This window comes from Orcinus orca, chromosome 3, assembly GCF_937001465.1.
Source record: "Orcinus orca chromosome 3, mOrcOrc1.1, whole genome shotgun sequence".
Lineage (NCBI taxonomy): Eukaryota > Metazoa > Chordata > Mammalia > Artiodactyla > Delphinidae > Orcinus > Orcinus orca.
The window spans coordinates 46205604-46225712 of NC_064561.1; positions in this window are offsets into that span (position 1 = coordinate 46205604).

Here is a 20109-nt window from a genome sequence, read left to right on the forward strand (position 1 = left end):
GGCCTTCTGCGCTGAGGTCCCAACGCCTGGGTTGCTCACAGTTTTATGATGTGGGCCCTCTGCTGTGAGTTCACTGTGGCCTGGATCCCATAGCCTCGGTGTTCTGAGCCGCCTGCTGGAAGGTCTAAATGCTGGAATCCTCACGTTTTTTATATTATGTGCCCTGTGTTGTGAGGCTACTCGTGCCTGCCTCACTCCAAGGCCCTTGGTGATGTGGGTCCTCTGGTTTGAGGACACATGTGCTGGGTTCCTCACCTTAAGATGATGAGGCCCCACTGGTGTGAGGATAATCCTGACTGGTTCCCATCCCCTTTGTGATGTGGGCCCTCTGGTGAGAGTCTGATCCTTGCTGGGTTCCTCACCCATCTGTGAGGTGGGCCCTCTACTATCAGGTAACTCTTGCCTGGCTTGCTCACCTCGCCTTGTGGACATGAGCCCTCTGGTGGCACTTGGACCCTGCTGGGAGCCTCCTCACCTCTGTGATGAGGGCCCTCTGACGTCAGGCCCTAACTGCTGGGCTCCCCAACTTTTCTTAGTGAGCCCAGTGATGCTCGGGCACTCCTCTTAGGTTCCCATCTCCATGGGGATGTGGGCCTTCTGCTCTGAGGTTCCAACGGCTGGGTTGATCACAATTTCATGATGTGGGCTCTCTGCTGTTAGTTCACTGTGGCCTGGATCCCATAGCCTCTGTGCTCTTGGCCGCCTGCTGGGAGGTTCCAACTGCTCGATTCCTCAACTTTTGTATTCTATGGGTCCTGTGTTGTGATGCTCCTCCTGCCTGCCTCACTCACAACCCCTTCGTGATGTGGGTCTTCTGGTTTGAGGCCACATGTGCTGGGTTCCGCAACTTTCAATGATGTGGCCCCACTGGTGTGAGGACACTCCTGCCTGGTTCCCATCCCCTTGGTGATGTGGGCCTTCTGGTGACAGTCTTATCCTGGCTGGGTTCCTCACTCTTCTGTGAGGTAGGCCCTCTGCTGTGAGGTCAATCCTGCCTGACTTGCACACATCACTTTGGCGACGTGGGCCCTCTGTTGGCACATAGAACCTGCTGGGAGCCTCCTGCCCTCGGTGATGACGGCCCTCTAGCATCAGGCCCTAACTGCTGGGCTCCCCACGTTTTCTGATGTGAGCCCAGTGATGCCAGGACACTCCTGTCAGGTTCCCATCCCCATGAGGATGTGGGCTTTCTGCTCTGAGGTCCCAATGCCTGGGTTGCTCACAGTTTCATGATGTGGGCTCTCTGCTGTTAGTTCACTCCTGCCTGCATCCCATAGCTTCTGTGCTCTCGGCCACCTGCTGGGAGGTTCCAAATGCTGGATTCCTCAACTTTTTTATTCTTTGGGCCCTCTGTTTTTAGGCTACTCCTACCTGCCTCACTCCCATCCCCTTTGTGATGTATGTCCTCTGATATGAGGCCACATGTGCTGGGTTCCTCACCTTTCGATGATGTGGCCCCACTGGTGGGAGGACAGTCCTGACTGGTTCCCATCCCCTTGGTGTTGTGGGCCCTCTGGCGAGAGTCTCATCCTGCCTCGGTTCCTCACCCTTCTGTGAGATAGGCCCTCTGCTGTGAGGTCACTACTGCCTGGCTGGCGCATGCCACCTTGTAGACGTGGGCCCTCTGTTGGCAGTTGGAACCTGCTGGGAGTCTCCTCCCCTCAGTTATGAGGGCCCCCTGGCGTCAGGCCCTAACTGCTGGGCTCCTAACATTTTCTGATATGTGCTAAGTGGTGCAAAGCCACTCCTGCCAGGTTCCCATCCCAATGGGGATGTGGACTTTCTGTTCTGAGGTCCCACGGCTGGGCTGCTCACAGGTTCATGATGTGGGCCCTCTGCTGTGAGTTCACTGCGGCCTGGATCCCATAGCCTCAGTGCTCTGGGCCACTTGCTGGGAGGTTCCAACTGCTGGATTCCTCAACTTTTATATTCTATGGACCCTGTGTTGTGAGGCCGGTCCTGCCAGCCTCATTCCGAACCCCTTGGTGATGTGGTTCCTCTGGTTTGAGGCTACATGTGCTGGGATCCTCACCTTTCGATGATGTTGTCCCACTGGTGTGGGGACACTCCTGCCTGGTTCCCATCCCCTTGGTGATGTGGGCCCTCTGGTGAGAGTCTGATCCTGGCTGTGTTCCTCACCCTTCTGTGAGGTGGGCCCTCTGCTGTGAGGTCACTCCTGCCGGGCTGGCACACATCGCCTTGGCGACGTTGGCCCTCTGGTGGCAGCTGGAGCCTGCTGGGAGTCTCCTCCTCTCGGTGATGAGTGCCCTCTAGCGTCAGGCCCTAACTTCTGAGCACCCCACGTTTTCTGATGTGAGCCCAGTGATGCCAGGACACTCCTGTCATGTTCCCATCACCATGGGGATGTGGGCCTTCTGCTCTGAGGTCCCAATGTCTGGGTTGCTCACAGTTTCATGATGTGGGCTGTCTGGTGTTAGTTCACTCCAGCCTGGATCCCCTAGCCTCTGTGCTCTGGGCCGCCTGCTGGGAGGTTCCAAATGCTGGATTCCTCACCTTTCTTATTTTTGGGCCCTCTGTTATGAGGCTCCTCCTGCCTGCCTCACTCCCAGCCCCTTGGTGATGGGTGTCCTATGGTTTGAAGCCACATGTTCTGGGTTCCTCACCTTTAGATGATGTGGCCCTACTCATGTGAGGACACTCCTGCCTGGTTTTAATCCATTTGGTGATGTGGGCCCTCTGGTGCGAGTCTGATCCTGACTGGGTTCGTCACACTTCTCTGAGGTGGGCCCTCTGCTGTGAGGTCATTCGTGCCTGGTTGGCACACATCGCCTTGGCGACGTCAGCCCTCTGGTGGCAGTTGGAGCCTGCTGGGAGCCTCCTTCCTTTGGTGATGAGGGTTCTCTGGCATCAGGCCCTAACTGCTGGTCGCCCAAAATTTTCTGATACGTTCTCAGTGGTGCGAGGACACTCCTACCAGATTTCCATCCCCATGGGGATGTGGGCCTCCTGCTCTGAGGTCCCAATGGCTGGGTTGCTCAGTTTCATGACATGGGCCCTCTTCTGTGAGTTCACTGTGGCCTGGATCCCATAGCCTCGGTGCTCTGGGCCGCCTGCTGGGAGGTTCCAACTGCTGGATTCCTCACTTTCTTATTCTATGGGCCCAGTGTTGTGAGGCTACTCCTGCCTGCCTCACTCCGAGGCCCTTGGTGATGTGGGTCCTGTGGTTTGAGGACACATGTGCTGAGTACCTCACCTTTCGATGATGTGGCCCCACTTGTGTGAAGACACTCCTGCCTGATTCCCATCCCCTTGGTGATGTGGGCCCTCTGGTGAGAGTCTGATGTTGGCTGGGTTTCTCATCCTTCTGTGAGGTGGGACCTCTGCTGTGAGGTAACTCCTGCCTGGCTTACTCAAGTTGCCTTGGCAATGTGAGCCCTCAGGTGGCAGTTAGAGCCTGCTGGGAATCTCCTCCCCTCAGTTATGAGAGCTCTGGATAAAACACATATGCCCTTTTTTGCCAAGTGCATTATTTTCCAAGTTCTGTCTCTTTTCCTATGCTTTAAGAGCGACTCCCGTGTACCTTCTGAAATCGGTTTACAGCAATTCTGCCCCGCATTCAAGTCCTCTTCGCAGCCTTACTTCAGTATAATTTTGGATGATAGCTGTCATTTAAAACTCCGCAGGTTTGTGAATTACAGTGCCGCTCAGCTCCTTTCTTCAACTCGCTTTCTTGTGAGCCGGCCGCAAAACCGCAGGATCTCTTCAGGCCCTAATCTAGTTCCAGCACGGCACGCGGAGCCTTTGGTTCATTCGTCTTCCTGGTGGGAAATGAGAGTTAAATTTGCCCGTCCAAACACCTACAGATAGTCTCCCATTGCTTCTCCTTATTCCTGTTCATCTTCCGAAGAAACTGCAAACTGGGCCACACAGGAGGTTAAAGGCACTGACTCTCCAAGTGGGGAGAGTGTTAGTAAACCATCTGGAATGTTGCACCCGAGTACCAAGGGACGAAAACTGAGACACATTTGAACACGTTTCCCGATCACTCAGTGGATCATACTCTGGGTTCCACATGCATGTTTTTGCTGAAGGAAGAATCCCTTAAACCTGAAGAGTTGAGACCCATGCAATGGGTACCATGCAATATGACTTCAAAGGGTCTGCATTTGCTCACCGAACCTCACCAATCCTATCACTGCTGTGCTTATGCCGCTGTACACACGCTTGATTCTCTTTCAGAGACATATAAATCCATAGGTTTTAAGATTCTTACTAGTCAGGTATATTCTTAGGCGTTTAATATGGAGTGTTGAGTCCACTTCGTTGAGCAAGGAGTAGCTCTTGTTTGTTATATATTTGGCTTATGGAACGGTATCTGCTAATTTCAATCTCTGGTTTTATGCAGCACCCCAACTCACCTTTCCCCTTAAGCAAGCATAAGTTGGTTTTCTACATTTGAGACCCTGTTCTGTTTTGTAATTCAGTTCCTGTGTAGCCAAGTTTACATTCCGTGTAGTAGTGATATCTTATGATTTTTCTTTTTCTGTGTGACTTATTTCACTTAGAATCATCGTACCTGAATCCACTCATTATGCTGCTATGGGCCTGATGACATAGATTACATTGCTGAGTGATATTGCATTGTACGTAAGTACCACAACTTCTTTATCCATTTTTTGCTTTCTGCGATATTGAACTTGTACCGTAAACGAGGTTCTTGTAAAGAGAGCCGTCCCAAACTTTGGGGTGGCTGTGTCTTTTTGATTTTAATTTCCCTAAGCTATAGGACCATAAGTGGAAGTGCCCTAGGCTCTGTTGCTTTGTTTTTTAGATGTTTCAGGAAACACCATACACTTCTCCAGAGTGGCTGTTGGCAATTTACATCCCGCCGATCAGCATAACAAGGCTCCCAGTTCTCCATGGCCTGTCCTGCCTTTCTGGATTTTACACTTTTTCCAGATGTCCCTTTTGATCAGGGGGCAGTGAGTCTTCATTCTAGTGCAGATTTCCTTTGCAAGCTTACTTGGTTGGCCAAAAAGGGCGTATGCGTTTTTTCCTGAATATATTCAGGAAAAAACGCATACGCCCTTTTTGGCCAAGTGCATCATTGTGGACGTTCTGCCTCTTTTCCTATGCTTTACATGCAATTCCAGTCTACCTCCTGAAATCGGTTTCCTGCAATTCTGCACCGCTTTCAAGTCCTCTTGGCAGCCTTACTTCAATATATTTTTGGACGATAGCTGTCATTTATAACTCTGCAGGTTTGTGAATTACAGTGCCCCTGAGCTCCTTTCTTCAACTCGCTTTCTTGTGAGCTGGCCGCAGCTCCGCAGGATTGCTTCAGGCCCTAGTGTGGTTCCGGCATGGCACGCTGAGCCTTTGGTTAATTCCTCTTCCTGGTGGGAAATGAGAGTTAAATTTGCCCGTCCAGACACCTCCAGCTAGTCTCTCATTGGTTCTCCCTATTCCTGTTCATTTTCCGCAGAAATTGCAAACTGGGCCAAACAGGAGTTTAAAGGCACTGACTCTCCAAGTGGGGAGAGTGTTAGTAAAGCGTCTGGAATGTTGCACCCGAGTACCAGGGGAAGAAATCTGAGACACATTTGAACACGTTTCCCGATCACACAGTGGATCATACTCCGGGTTCCACATGCATGTTTTAGCTGAAGGAAGAATCCCTTAAACCTGGAGAGTTGAGACCCATGGAATGGGTACCATGCAATATGACTTCAAAGGGTCTGCATTTGCTCACCGAACCTCACCAATCCTATCACTGCTGCATTTATGCCGCTGTACACACGCTTGATCCTCTTTCGGAGACATATAAATCCATAGCTTTTAAGATTCTTACTAGTCAGGTATATACTTAGGCGTTTAATATGGGGTGTTGAGTCCACTTCGTTGAGCAAGGAGTAGCTCTTGTCTATTACATATTTGGCTTATGGAACGGTATCTGTGCTAATTTCAATCACTGGTTTTATGCAGCACCCCAACTCACCTTTCCCCTTAAGCAAGCATAAGTTGGTTTTCTACATTTGAGACCATGTTCTGTTTTGTAATTCAGTTCCTGTGTAGCCAAGTTTACATTCCGTGTAGTAGTGATATCTTATGATGTTTCATTTTCTGTGTGACTTATTTCACTTAGAATCATTGTACCTGAATCCACTCATTATGCTGCTATGGGCCTGATGACATAGATTTCATTGCTGAGTGATATTGCATTGTACGTAAGTACCACAACTTCTTTATCCATTTTTCGCTTTCTGCTGTATTGAACTTGTACCGTAAACGAGGTTCTTGTAAACAGAGCCGTCCCAAACTTTGGGGTGGCTGTGTCTTTTTGATTTTAATTTCCCTAAGCTATAGGACCATAAGTGGAAGTGTCCTAGGCTCTGTTGCTTTGTTTTTTAGATGTTTCAGGAAACACCATACACTTCTCCAGAGTGGCTGTTGGCAGTTTACATCCCGCCCATCAGCATAACAAGGCTCCCAGTTCTCCATGGCCTGTCCTGCCTTTTTGGATTTTACACTTTTTTCAGATGGCCCTTTTGACCGGGGGGAAGTGAGACTTCATTGTAGTGCAGATTTGCTTTGCAAGCTTGCTTGGTTGGCCAGAAAGGGCGTATGCGTTTCTTCCTGAATATATTCAGGAAAAAACGCATACGCCCTTTTTGGCCAAGTGCATGATTGTCCATGTTCTGCCTCTCTTCCTATGCTTTACATGCAATTCCAGTCTACCTCCTGAAATCGGTTTCCTGCAATTCTGCCTTGCTGTCAGTGCCTCTTCATAGCCTTACCTCAATATACTTTTGGAAAATAGTTGGCCTTTATAACTCTGTAGGTTTTTGAATTGCAGTTGCCCTTAGTTCCATTTTTCAGCTCTTCTTTTTGTGATCTTGCCTCATATCCACAGGATTTCTTCAGGCCCTATTTTTCTTCTGGGGCGCCTTGCTGTGCCTTTGGTTAATTCTTCTTTCTATGTGAAATTAGAGTGACATGTGGCCATTGAAACCGCTACAGCTATTTTCTCACTGGTTCCCCCTATTCCCATTCATCCTCCACACTAACTGCAGACTGTGCGATACCGGAACTTAAAGGCATTGACTCTCCATGTGGGGATGTTTTTAGTAAAGTGGCTGGAATGTTGATCCGGAGCCCCAGGAGAGGAAAATGAGGTGCGTTTTAGAAACCTTTCCTGATCATATGGTATACCATCTGCTGGATTTCCCATGCATGGTTTAGCTGTAGGAAGATTCCCTTCAACCTGGAGTGTTGGGACCCTTGGAATGAGTAGCATGAAGTATTGCATTAAACTTTCGGCAGTTGCTCACCAAAGCTCACCAATCCTCTCAGCCCCAAGTGTCCAGCCTTATGTCTTATCCAGCTGTGGGTTTATATGTGGTCATTCCAGGTTGCATCACAGCCCCTGAGCGAATTTTGTAAGAATTTTTCTCTCTTTCATTGTTTCTGCGTTTTGGTTTTAAAATTTATTTCTATAATGGGGTTTAGCTCATTTTCACTGCTGTGTTTGTGCCACTCTGCACACACTTGATTCCCTTATGGAGATATATCAATACATGGGTTTTAAGATTCTTATTACTCAGATATAGTTCTCTGCGGTGTATGAGGTGTGTTGAGGCCAGTTCATTGAGCAAGGTGTAGATCTTGTCTAATACCTATTTGGTTTATTGAACGGTATCTGTGCTAATTTCAAACTCTGGTTTTATGCATCACCCCACCTCTCTTTTCCCCTTAAGCTGACATAAGTGTGTTTTCTAAATGTGAGACACTGTTCTGTTTTGTAATTCATTTTTTGTGCAGCCATATTTATCCTCCCTCTATAAGTGATATCTTATATGTTTCTTTTTCTGTTTGACTTATTTCAAGTAGTATTATCGGACCTAAATCCACTCTTTATCCTTCTACTAGCCTTATTACATTGATTTCATGGTGAAGAGATATTCCATTGTACATAAGTACCACATTTTCTTTATCCATTGTTCTCTTTCCTGGGATATTTAAGGTGTACTGAAGTTGAGGTTCTTGTAAACAGAGTAGCCCTAAACTGTGGTGTGCTTGTGTCTTGTTGATTTTTAGACTTCCCTAGATATACTCCCGTGATTGGAAGTGCCCTATGCTCTGTAGCTCTGTTTTTTAGATGATTTAGGAACCACCATACACTTCTCTGGAGTGGCTCTCGGCAGCTCACACACTGTCCATCAGCGTATAAAGGCTCCCTGTTCTCCATGGCCTGTCCTGCATTTCTGGTTTTTACAATTTTTTCGGATGGCCCTTTTGACCGGTGGGAAATGAGACTTCTTTGTTGTGCACATTTGCATTGCTTGCTTGCTTGGTTGCCCATAAAGTGCGTATGCGTTTTTTCCTGGATATATTCAGGAAAAAACGCATACTCCCTTTTGGGCCAACTGCATCATTGTCGGAATTCTGCCGCTTTTCATGTGCTTTAAAGACGAGTCCAATCTATCTCTTGAAATCTGTTTCTTGCAATTCTGTCTTGCATTCAGATCCTCTTCTTTGCCTTACCTCAACATATTTTTGGACGTTAGTTTTCATTTATAACTCTGCAAGTTTGTGAATTGCAGTGACCCTGAGCTCCATTTTTGAAGTTGCTCTTTTGTGAGCTGGCCTCAAAGCCGCAGGATTGCTTCAGGCCCTATTTTGGCTCCGGCGAGGCGGGCTGAGCCTTTTTTTAATTCTTATTCTTAATGGGAAATTAGAGTGACATGTGCCCGTCCAAACCCCTACAACTATTCTCTCATTGGTTCCCCCACTTCCCGTTCATCCTCCTCACAATTTGCAAAATGTGTGAAACAGAAGTTTAAATGTGCTGATTCTCTAAGTGGGGAGATTCTAAGTAACGTGGCTGGAATGATGAACAGGAGCACCAGGAGAGGATAAATGAGGTGCATTTTAGACACATCTCCCGATCACATGGTGTACAGTCCTCTGGGTTTTCCATGCATGTTTTAGCTGTAGGAAGATTCCTTGAACCTGCAGATTTGGGACCCATTGAATGGGTACCAGGTAGTATTACTTTAAAGGGTGTGCATTTCCTCACCCAACCTCACATTTCTCTTAGCGCGAACAGTTTCCAGCCTTATGTCTCATCCTGCTGTGGGTCTAGATGTGTTCAATCCATGTTGCATCACCGTCCCTGAGGAAAAGTTGTAAGAGGTTTTCTCTGTCTCTCTGTCGTTTATTTTTTTCAATTTATTACTATATTGGTTACAGCTGATTTTCAAAGCTCTGTTTCTTGCTGCTGTACATCCACTTGATTCACGTACAGAGAGACATCAATAAATTCTTTTTCAGATTCTTACCAGTCATAGATATTCTTTTCCGGTGACTTGAGTGTGCTGAGTGCAGTTCTTTTAGCTACCGTGTAGGCCTTGTTGATTATCAGTTTGGTATTTGGAATGGTATCTTTGCTAATTTCAACCTCCTGGATGATGCCTCACCCCTCCCCACCTTTCCCGTTTAGCAGCCTTACGCGTGTTTTCTACATATTTGACTATGTTTTTGTTTTGTAATTTATTGCATGTGTAGCCATTTTGGATTCCACCTTTAAGTGATATCTTATGATATGTGTCTTTTTCTTTTTGAATTATGTCACTTAGAATGATCATATGTAACTCCTCCGGAGTTGTTACAACTGGCCATATTTCATTGATTTCCAGGCTGAGTAATATTCCACTCTACATAAGTACCACATCTCTATCCATTTTTTCCCTCCAGAGACATTTAAGTTATATCCTAGTCGAGGATCTTTTAAACAGAGAGGCAGTAAACATTGGGGTGCCTGTGTCCTCTCGATTTTTGTTTTTCCCAAGATATACGCCCATGAGTGCAAGTGCCCTATGCTCTGTAGCTCATTTTTTAGATGCTTTAGTAAACACAATACACTTCTCCAGAATGGCCGTTGGCAATATACATTTCCACTATAAGCCTCACAGGGCTCCCTCTTCTCCTTGCCCTGTCTTGCATTTCTGGTGTTTACACTTTATGAGGATGGCTCTTCTGACTGATGCGAAGTGATATCTTTTGTAGTATTGATTTCCAGTGCCCACCTGTTTGGTTGGCTAAAAAAGTGTATGCCCTTTTCTTGAATATATACAGAAAAAAACGCATACAGCCTTTTTGGCCAACTGCAATGTTGGCAATGTTCAGCCCCTTTTCTTGTCCTTAATGGCGAGTCCTTTCTACCTCCTCAAATCCCTTTCCTGCCATTCTCCCTTGCTTACCAATCCTTTTCTCTGACTTTCCTCAAGACATTTTTCAGTGATAGATATTTTCAACTCTGCAGTTTCGTGAATTTTACTGCCCCTGAGTTCCATTGTTCAACTTGTGTTTATGGGAACTGGCCACAAAGCAGTGGGATTTCCTCAAGCCCTATACTGTTTCCATGGGCAACCCTAGCCTTTGGTCAATTCGTCTTCCTGATTGGAAATTAGAGTGACATGTGCCTGTCTGAACACCTAGGACTTGTCTCTCATTGTTCCTCATCCTTCCGCTTCATCCTCTGGACAAATTCCAAACTGTACGCAACAGGATGTTGACAGTGCTGACATCTCCAAGTGGGGAGACTGTTAGTAAAGACGCTGGAGGGGTGAACCCGAGCACCAGGAGATGAGGAGATGAGATGCCTTTTCCAAACTCTTCCCGATCAGACGGTATACCATTCTCTGGGTGTGACAGACATGTTTTAGCAGTAGGAAGAGTCCCATTCATGTAAGGAGAACACCAGGGCTTTTTCAAAATCAGTGTCTCCCCGAAACCCAAACTGGGGAGTTTTCTAAGCTACGGCTACACATATGTTCATTAAGGGCCTTGGGAAGTAGGCAGAGTCCAAACTTTAGATGATTGAAGTCTTCAGGGTCAGAAGCACTCACCACCGGCTTCCCTTAGGTTACACTTTAACTGTCATTGATAGATGATGTCAATAAAAATATCTATTCTTTTTCCGATTATTTCCCCTTATAGGTTATTGCAAAATATTGAGTGTAGTTCCCTGTGCTATCCAGTAGTTCCTTGTTGATGATCTATTTTATACATAGCAGTGTGTATGTGTTAATTCCAAACTGTTAATTTATCCCTCCTCCCACCTTTCCCCTTCGGTAATAATAAATTATAAGATTTTATACTTCTCAGAAATGGGGGAGCTGAAAGAGAGGTATCATTTTCAATGGAAAAGCATTTAAAACAAGATTGAAGCTTTAACCAAGATTATTAGATGTACATCCTTGGAAAGAAATCACTTCATTTCTCTAATATTGACCTGACAAATAAGACAAACCTTTTCACTGAACTTGCTTATAATAAAGTGATGGAAATATCAAATGGAAGTGTTAGAAACATCTTATTTTACCCGAGCCTTATAAACTGTTCTATGTTAACTACAGTTTGGCTCACACATCTGTTCATTGAAGTTACAATAGTCTCAATTTCTGTTACTGATCCTCCAGAGTGGACCCCAACAAGTGTCCCCCTGCCCAGTGTCATTGGGGCCAACAGATCGAGACTGAGTTTGGTTCACAAGCAAAGGAAACTTTATATTTTGATCAGAGAATGGAGAGGTGAGAGCATGCACTACCCCGTGGGCTGTGGGCTGGGCTGCTGTGTAGAGATCCTGTGAGAGTCAGTGGGAGGGAGGGGGCGGAGCTCTCGAGGGCCGGGTTGGCTGCAGCTCAGGCTCTATATCTCGGAGTCTGCACTGGGCCCCAGGAGCTGAGGTGTCGACCCAGCCATTCTGCACTAGGAAATCTGGTCTGAAGTGCCGGGTGTGGAACCTCTGCCTGCGGGACCCTAGGAGCACGTGAAATTAGACAAAGCACAAAGGATAAAAAAGGTCAGACTTGACTTTATTGCCCAGATTCTATTTTTATCTCCCAGGGATTTTTAATGGGCTTTGCTAGGGACAAACCCCTCCTCTGCCTTTTGTCCCGTTCCTCATTCTTGGAGTGCTGAGGGTGCAGACCCTTCTTCTGTAACTGCTGAGTGCTGAGTTGGGAGCCCTCATACCAGGGGACGAGGGTCAGAACTTCTCCCCAGCAGCCTCCAGGTGACGTTGATTGGCCCCAGGACCCCTGCCTCCCTGCTCGTCCACCTGAGCACCAGCATTGGAAGTGTTATAGATTCTAATGACCTTTAAGGGTCCAGGAAAGAGATGTGCAGAGACGCTGTGGGGGCCGATTTCACCCGGCCCCACATTTGTTCGGCCACCTTAGGCTGACCGTTTCTGCCAGCCTAGATGCTCTGACCAGTAGTCTGCTCTTTCTTCAATTAGGCCCCTGAATTAATGTAAAAACAGCACCAGGTGTCAGAGCCCTGCCCGCTCAACTCCCAGACAGTCCAGGGTCAGTGGTGATCAAGGACCATGATGGCCACTGAGTCAACAGCCTTTTGAAGTAAACAGGAGTCCAGCCGGTCTTATTGGCCACCATCATCACGGTGTCTGTAGGCTTTTCTATGGTGACAGTGTGATATACGGTTCCCCCGCCAAGATTATTAGCTCCCCTCCGGGTGCAGTAAGTCCTGCAAGCAGTAGTCTACTCCTTCGGGACACACTATTGTTGTTTTATGAGAGAAACTCCAGGTCAAGTGATGTTCACACGAGTCGTCATGGTGCCCTGTTGCCCCCGGTTATCTCTCTGGATGTTGGAGTTGGAGGGCCTCCTCACTCGAGGTCGGTGTGCCCACGGAGCGAACCCTGCAACTTCAGGGCATGGTTGGTGATTAGGATCACCACGTGGGGTCCTTTTCCCTTAGGAGGGAGGTGGCCTTTTGGGCTGCTGATTTCCAGGTTTTTAGATACCGCCAGTATCTTGGCCAGATGTGGCAGTGGGCCAAGCCCCTTGGTGACTGTAGTTTATCCTACCTGGATGGCATTCTTGCGTTGTTCCATTTCAAGTGGTCCCAGTTTTTGCACTAATTCTCCAATGGCGATTCACCTTTCACCGGGAATGGAAAGGTCAAAGGGTTTAGCTCAATTAGGGAGTTCCAGGGCAAGGGTCTGAATTGACTGCTCTTTCCATTCTTGAAAGGCCACTTCTGGATTCTGTTCAAAAGGATCATCATCTTTTCCTTTCAGTGTTTCATATAGAGGCCCAGCTAGTAGACTGTAGTTAGGGATCCAGAAGCAGCAAACCCTGGCCTCCCCAGGAACCCCTAAGCTGTCTTCTAGTTTTAGAAAGGGGTAAGGCTGCAAATGGTTTCTTCCCTTTCCTGGGATGGGCTTCTCTGACCTTGTGTGAGAATGAAGCCCAGGCAGGTCACCGCAGTCTGTGATATTTGAGCTTTTTCTTGGACAACTTCTATCCTTTATTGGCTTGGTAGTTCAGAGGCCTCCTTAGTAGGGCTGGCGATCAGAATGTCATCTGCATATTGAAGGAGGGTTTCCTTTTCCAGAGGTAGAACTTTTCGGTCTTTAGCTAAGCTTTCCCCAAAGATGGTGTGGGAATTTTTGAACCCTTGGGGCAAGACGGCCCGGAAGTATTGTTTTAGTTGTATGTTGAGTCCTGCCACTCACAAGCCAAAATTTCTTGTGACTCTGGGACTAATGGAATACAAAAGAAGGCATCATTGAAGACTAATACAGAATACCATGTCCTGGTGGTTGGTAGAATGACCAGCAGGGTGTAGGAATCAGGAGCAACTGGAGGTATATCCTCGGTGGCTTCACTGACTGTCCTGACATCCTTTACCAGGTCCCCAGCAGCCCATGGGGCTCTCGTGGTCAGGCCAATCCCAGGATATGGAGCTCTCCTGGGCAGGTACCCCACCCCCAACCCAGCCCACGGGGCTCTCATGGTCAGGCCCCTCCCAGGATACAGAGCTACCCTTGCAGGTACCGTGGCAGGGCTGGGCACACAGGAACCGTGCACATAGTCCTCATTGAAGAGCACCCCCAGCTCACCTGTCGCTCAGAGCTGACAGAGAGCACCTCAGAGCAGGACTTGAACTAACAAACAGCAGCTGGGACAGGTCTGTGACCCTGGGCATCACTCTGTGTGGCCTCCCTCCACCTGGTCTTCCAGAGACTTCCACTGCCCCCAGGGCACCAGGCCTCTGTCTCCAACCACCACCCACTCCCTCCTCTCCCTGACGCCTGGGTTCCTCTCATTAGGAGAGGGTTTTCTTGAAGTTGTCTCCCACTCATGGGCCAGATAAAATGATTAGAAAACAAGCCAAAGCTGCAGCCCCTTGTCTATCCTGACTCTCAGGAGCTCACACCTCTTCCTTGGACCTGGCCGGTTCAGCAAGTTCCATTTTCTGCAACTGTGAGCCCCTGAGGGGTGATGATTGGCTGACCTGGGCAGCCTTACCGTGCCGGCCAGCCCTCCCCAGGTGTGCCTGGGTTGAGATCAATATAAATACCACTCCAGGCAGCAAGAGCCCCTGCAGCTGTGCCTGACGCCATTTTCTCTGCCCTGTCAGCAGTCTCGGGGCTGGGCTGGTGGGAGGGAGTGAGAGGCCACGGCTTTGTGGGTGGCCCAGTGTGAGTGGGGCTCTGCTGGACTTTCTGCAGCAGTTGCCAGGCTGCCACCTGCTAAAGAAGAGGATGTGTCACCCATACCTGCTGCTGGAATTTCTCCCTGGGCAGAGGTGAGGAAGGAAAAAAGCAGTGGGGGCAGGGACAGGACGGGTATCTCAGGCAGGGAAATGGAAATCTTCCAGAAGAGCACCCAGGGCCAGGACCATCCTGGCTGGCCTGCAGGCACCAAGTCAGCTGGCATGCTGTCACTCGTGTGGCTCCATGGCCCTTCCTCTAGGCTTTCAAGTCCTTGTATATATTCAGGTGTTTTACCTGGGAAGGGTGGGAACAGTTCAGCAGCAACTGGCCTGGGGCTCAGCTCACGTTTACTCACAGATGCCTCGGCACGGTGCCCCAGCTTTGCAATGAGGACGCTTGCTGTGTGGGGGCTGCTGGCTGAATGGGAGACGATTCCCCACCACTGACCAACTTCAGAATTGTTTACAACTGGAGCAAGTGCCCTGATACGGTTTTCCTCTGAGTAACTGGTGGGTTCTCTTTTTTTTTTTCTCTTTTTCGTTTTTGGTTCAAGGTAGATTTTATTCCTCTTTTTTGTATTTACAGATATAAGCATGGAAATAATTTATTCATATAAATACATGTATGTGAAGGGAATAATTGTTTTTTCTGTTTTATTTTTTTAATTTTATTTCTTTTTAATTTTGAATTTTATTTTATATTTTTATACAGCAGGTTCTTATTGGTTATCTATTTTATACATATAAATGTTTACATGCCAATCCCAATCTCTCAACTCCTCCCACCACCACCCCCCCAAGAGCTTTCCCCCCTTGTTGTCCATACGATTGTTGTCTACATCTGTTGCTCTATTTATGCCTTGCAAAACGGTTAATCTGTACAGTTTTTCTAGGTTCCACATATATGCATGAATATACAAGATTTGTTTTTCTCTTTCTGACTTATTTCACTCTGTATGACAGTCTCTAGATCCATCGACGTCTCTACAAATGACCCAATTTCATTCCTTTCATGGCTGAGTAATATTCCATTTTATATATGTACCACATCTTTATGCATTCGTCTGTCTGTGGGCATTTAGGTTGCTTCCATTACCTCGATATTGCAAATAGTGATGCAATGAACATTGCGGTGAATGTCTCTTTTTGATTTATGGTTTTGTCTGGGTATATGTCCAGTACTGGGATTGCTGTATCATATGGTAATTCTATTATTAGTTTCTTAAGAAACTCCATATTGTTCTCCATAGTGACTGTATCAATTTATATTCCCAACAATAGTGGAAGAGGCTTCCTTTTCTCCACACCCTTTCCAGCATTTGTTGTTTGTAGATTTTCAGATGATGCCCATTCTAACAGGTGTGAGGTGATACCTCATTGTTGAGTCTATTTCGTTGAGCAAGGGATAGGTCTTGTCTATTACATATTTGGCTTATGGAACGGTATCTGTGCTAATTTCAAACTCTGGTTTTATGCAGCACCCCAACTCACCTTTCGCCTTAAGCAAGCATAAGTTGGTTTTCTAAACTTGAGACCCTGTTCTGTTTTGTAATTCAGTCATGTGTAGCCAAGTTTACATTCCGTGCATTAGTGATACCTTATGATGTTTCTTTTTCTGTGTGACTTATTTCACTTAGAATCATCGTGCCTCAATCCACTCATTACGCTGGTACAGGCCTGGTGACACAGATTTCATTGCTGAGTGGTATTCTGTTGTACGTAAGTACAGCAACTTCTTTATCAATTATTTGTTCTCTGGGATATTTAACTTGTACTGTAGAAGAGGTTCCTGTAAACAGAGCCGTCCCAAATTTTGGGGTGGCTGTGTCTTTTTGATTTTAATTTCCCTAAGCTATAGGACCATAAGTGGAAATGCCCTAGACTCTGTTGCTTTGTTTTTCAGATGTATCAGGAAACACCATACACTTCTCCAGAGTGGCTGTTGGCAATTTACATCCCGCCCATCAGCATAACAAGGCTCCTTTTTCCCCATGGCCTGTCTTGCCTTTCTGGATTTTACACTTTTCTCAGATGGCCCTTTAGACCGGGGGGAAGTGAAACTTCATAGTAGTTCGGATTTCCATTGCAAGCTTGCTTGGTTTGCCAAAAAGGGCGTATGTGTTTGTTCCTGAATATATTCAGGAACAAACTCATACGCCCTTTTTTGCCAAGTGCATCATTGTCGATGTTCTGCCTCTTTTCCTATGCTTTAAATGCAAATCCAGTCTACCTCCTGAAATCGGTTTCCTGAAATTCTGCCCCGCTTTCAAGTCCTCTTCGCAGCCTTACTTCAATATATTTTTGGACGTTATCTGTCATTTATAACTCTGCAGGTTTGTGAATTACAGGGCCCCTGAGCTCCTTTCTTCAACTCGCTTTCTTGTGAGCTGGCCGCAAACCCGCAAGACTGCTTCAGGCCCTAATCTGCTTCTGGCAGGGCACTCTGAGCCTTTGGTTAATTCCTCTTCCTGGTGGGAAATGGGTGTTAAATATGCACGTCCAGACACCTACCTCACTCTCAACCCCTTGGTGATGTGGGTCCTCTGGTTTGTGGCCACCTTTGCTGGGTTCCTCACCTTTCGATGATGTGGCCCCACTAGTGTGAGGACACTCCTGCCTGGTTCTCATCCACGTGGTTATGTGGACCCCCTGGTGAGAGTCTGTTCCTGGCTGTGTTCCTCACCCACCTGTGAGGGAGACCCTCTGCTGATAGGTCACTCCTGCATGGCTGGCACACATTGCCTTGGTGAAGTCAGCCGTGTGGTGGCAGTTGGAGCGTGCTGGGAATCTCCTCCCCCCGGTGATGAGGGCCCTCTTGCGTCAGGCCCTAACTGCTGGGCTCACCAACTTTTCTTAGTGAGCCCAGTGATGCTTTGGCACTCCTCTTAGGATCCCATCTCCATGGGGATGTGGGCCTTCTGCTCTGAGGTCCCAACGGCTGGGTTGTTCACATTTTCATGATGTGGGCTCTCTGGTGTTAGTTCACAGAGGCCTGGATCCCATAGCCTCTGTGCTCTTGGCCGCCTGCTGGGAGGTTCCAACTGCTGGATTCCTCACTTTTTTAATTTTTTGGGCCCTCTGTTGTGAGGATCCTCCTGCCTGCCTCACTCCCAGCCCCTTCGTGATGTGTGTCGTCTGGTTTGAGGCCACATGTGCTGGGTTCCTCACCTTTCGATGATGTGGGACCAATGGTCTTAGGAGACTCCTGCCTGGTTCACATCCCCTTGGTGATGTGGGCCCTCTGTTGAGAGTCTGATCCTGGCTGGGTTCCTCACCCATCTGTGAGGTGGGCCGTCTGCTGTGAGGTCACTCCTGCCTGGCTTGCTCACCTCGCCTTGTGGACATGAGCCCTCTGGTGGCACTTGGAGCCTGCTGGGAGCCTCCTCCACTCGGTGATGAGGGCCCTCTGGCGTCAGGCCCTAACTGCTGGGCTCCCCACATTTTGTGATGTGCGCCCAGTGGTGCGAGGACACTCCAGCCAGGTTCACATCCCCATTGGGATGTGGGCCTTCTGCTCTGAGGTCCCAACGCCTGGGTTGCTCACAGTTTCATGATGTGGGCTCTCTGCTGTTAGTTCACTCCTGCCTGCATCCCATAGCTTCTGAGCTCTCGGCCGCCTGCTGGGAGGTTCCAACTGCTGGATTCCTCACCTTTCTTATTCTTTGGGCCCTTTGTTTTTAGGCTACTCCTGCCTGCCTCACTCCCATTCCCTTTGTGATATGTGTCCTCTGATTTGAGGCCACATGTGCTGGGTTCCGCACCTTTCGATGATGTGGCCCCACTGGAGGGAAGACAGTCCTGACTGGTTCCCATCCCCTTGCTGATGTGGGCCCTCAGGTGAGAGTCTGATCGTGGCTGGGTTCCTCACCCTTCTGTGAGGTGGGCCCTCTGCTGTGAGGTCAATCATGCCTGTCTGGCACACGTCACCTTGACGACGTGGGCCCTCTGGTGGCAGTTGGAGTGTGCTGGGATCCTCCTCCCCACGGTGATGAGGGCCCTCTTGCCTTAGGCCATAACTGCTGGGCTCCCCACATTTTCTGATGTGCGCCAAGTGAGTGAGGACACTCTTGCCAGGTTCCCATCCCCATGGGGATATGGGCCTTCTGCTCTGAGGTCAAAACGCCTGGCTTGCTCACAGTTCCATGATGTGGGCTGTCTGGTGTTAGTTCACTCTGGCCTGGATCCCCTAGCCTCTGTGCTCTGGGCCGCCTGCTGGGAGGTTCCAACTGCTGGATTCCTCACCTTTCTTATTTTTGGGCCCTCTGTTGTGAGGCTCCTCCTGCCTGACTCACTCCCAGCCCCTTGGTGATGGGTGTCCTATGGTTTGAAGCCACATGTTCTGGGTTCCTCACCTTTAGATGATGTGGCCCTACTCATGTGAGGACACTCCTGCCTGGTTCCAATCCATTTGGTGATGTGGGCCCTCTGGTGCAAGTCTGATCCTGACTGGGTTCGTCACACTTCTCTGAGGTGGGCCCTCTGCTGTGAGGTCATTCGTGCCTGGTTGGCACACATCGCCTTGGCGACGTCAGCCCTCTGGTGGCAGTTGGAGCCTGCTGGGAGCCTCCTTCCCTTGGTGATGAGGGTCCTCTGGTGTCAGGCCCTAACTGCTGGTCTCCCAAAATTTTCTGATACGTTCTCAGTGATGCGAGGACACTCCTACCAGATTTCCATCCCCATGGGGATGTGGGCCTCCTGCTCTGAGGTCCCAATGGCTGGGTTGCTCAGTTTCATGACATGGGCCCTCTTCTGTGAGTTCACTGTGACCTGGATCCCATAGCCTCGGTGCTCTAGGCTGCCTGCTGGGAGGTTCCAACTGCTGGATTCCTCACTTTTTTATTCTATGGGCCCAGTGTTGTGAGGCTACTCCTGCCTGCCTCACTCCGAGGCCCTTGGTGATGTGGGTCCTCTGGTTTGAGGACACATGTGCTGAGTACCTCACCTTTCGATGATGTGGCCCCACTGGTGTGAAGACACTCCTGCCTGGTTCCCATCCCCTTGGTGATGTGGGCCCTCTGGTGAGAGTCTGATGTTGGCTGGGTTTCTCACCCTTCTGTGAGTTGTGACCTCTGCTGTGAGGTAAATCCTGCCTGGCTTGCTCACGTTGCCTTGGCAATGTGAGCCCTGAGGTGGCAGTTGGAGCCTGCTGGGAATCTCCTCCCCTCGGTTATGAGAGCTCTGGATAAAACACATATGCACTTTTTTGCCAAGTGCATTATTTTCCAAGTTCTGTCTCTTTTCCTATGCTTTAAGAGCGACTACCGTGTAGCTTCTGAAATCGGTTTCCTGCAATTCTGCCCCGCTTTCAAGTCCTCTTGGCAGCCTTACTTCAATATATTTTTGGACGATAGCTGTCATTTATAACTCTGCAGGTTTGTGAAATACAGTGCCCCTGAGCTCCTTTCTTCAACTCGCTTTCTTGTGAGCTGGCCGCAAAACCGCAGGATTTCTTCAGGCCCTAGGGTGGTTCTAGCATGGCACACTGAGCCTTTGGTTAATTCCCCTTTCTGGTTGGAAATGAGAGTTAAATTTGCTCGTCCAGACACATCCAGCTAGTCTTTCGTTGGTTCTCCCTATTCCTGTTCATTTTCCGCAGAAACTGCAAACTGGGCCAAACAG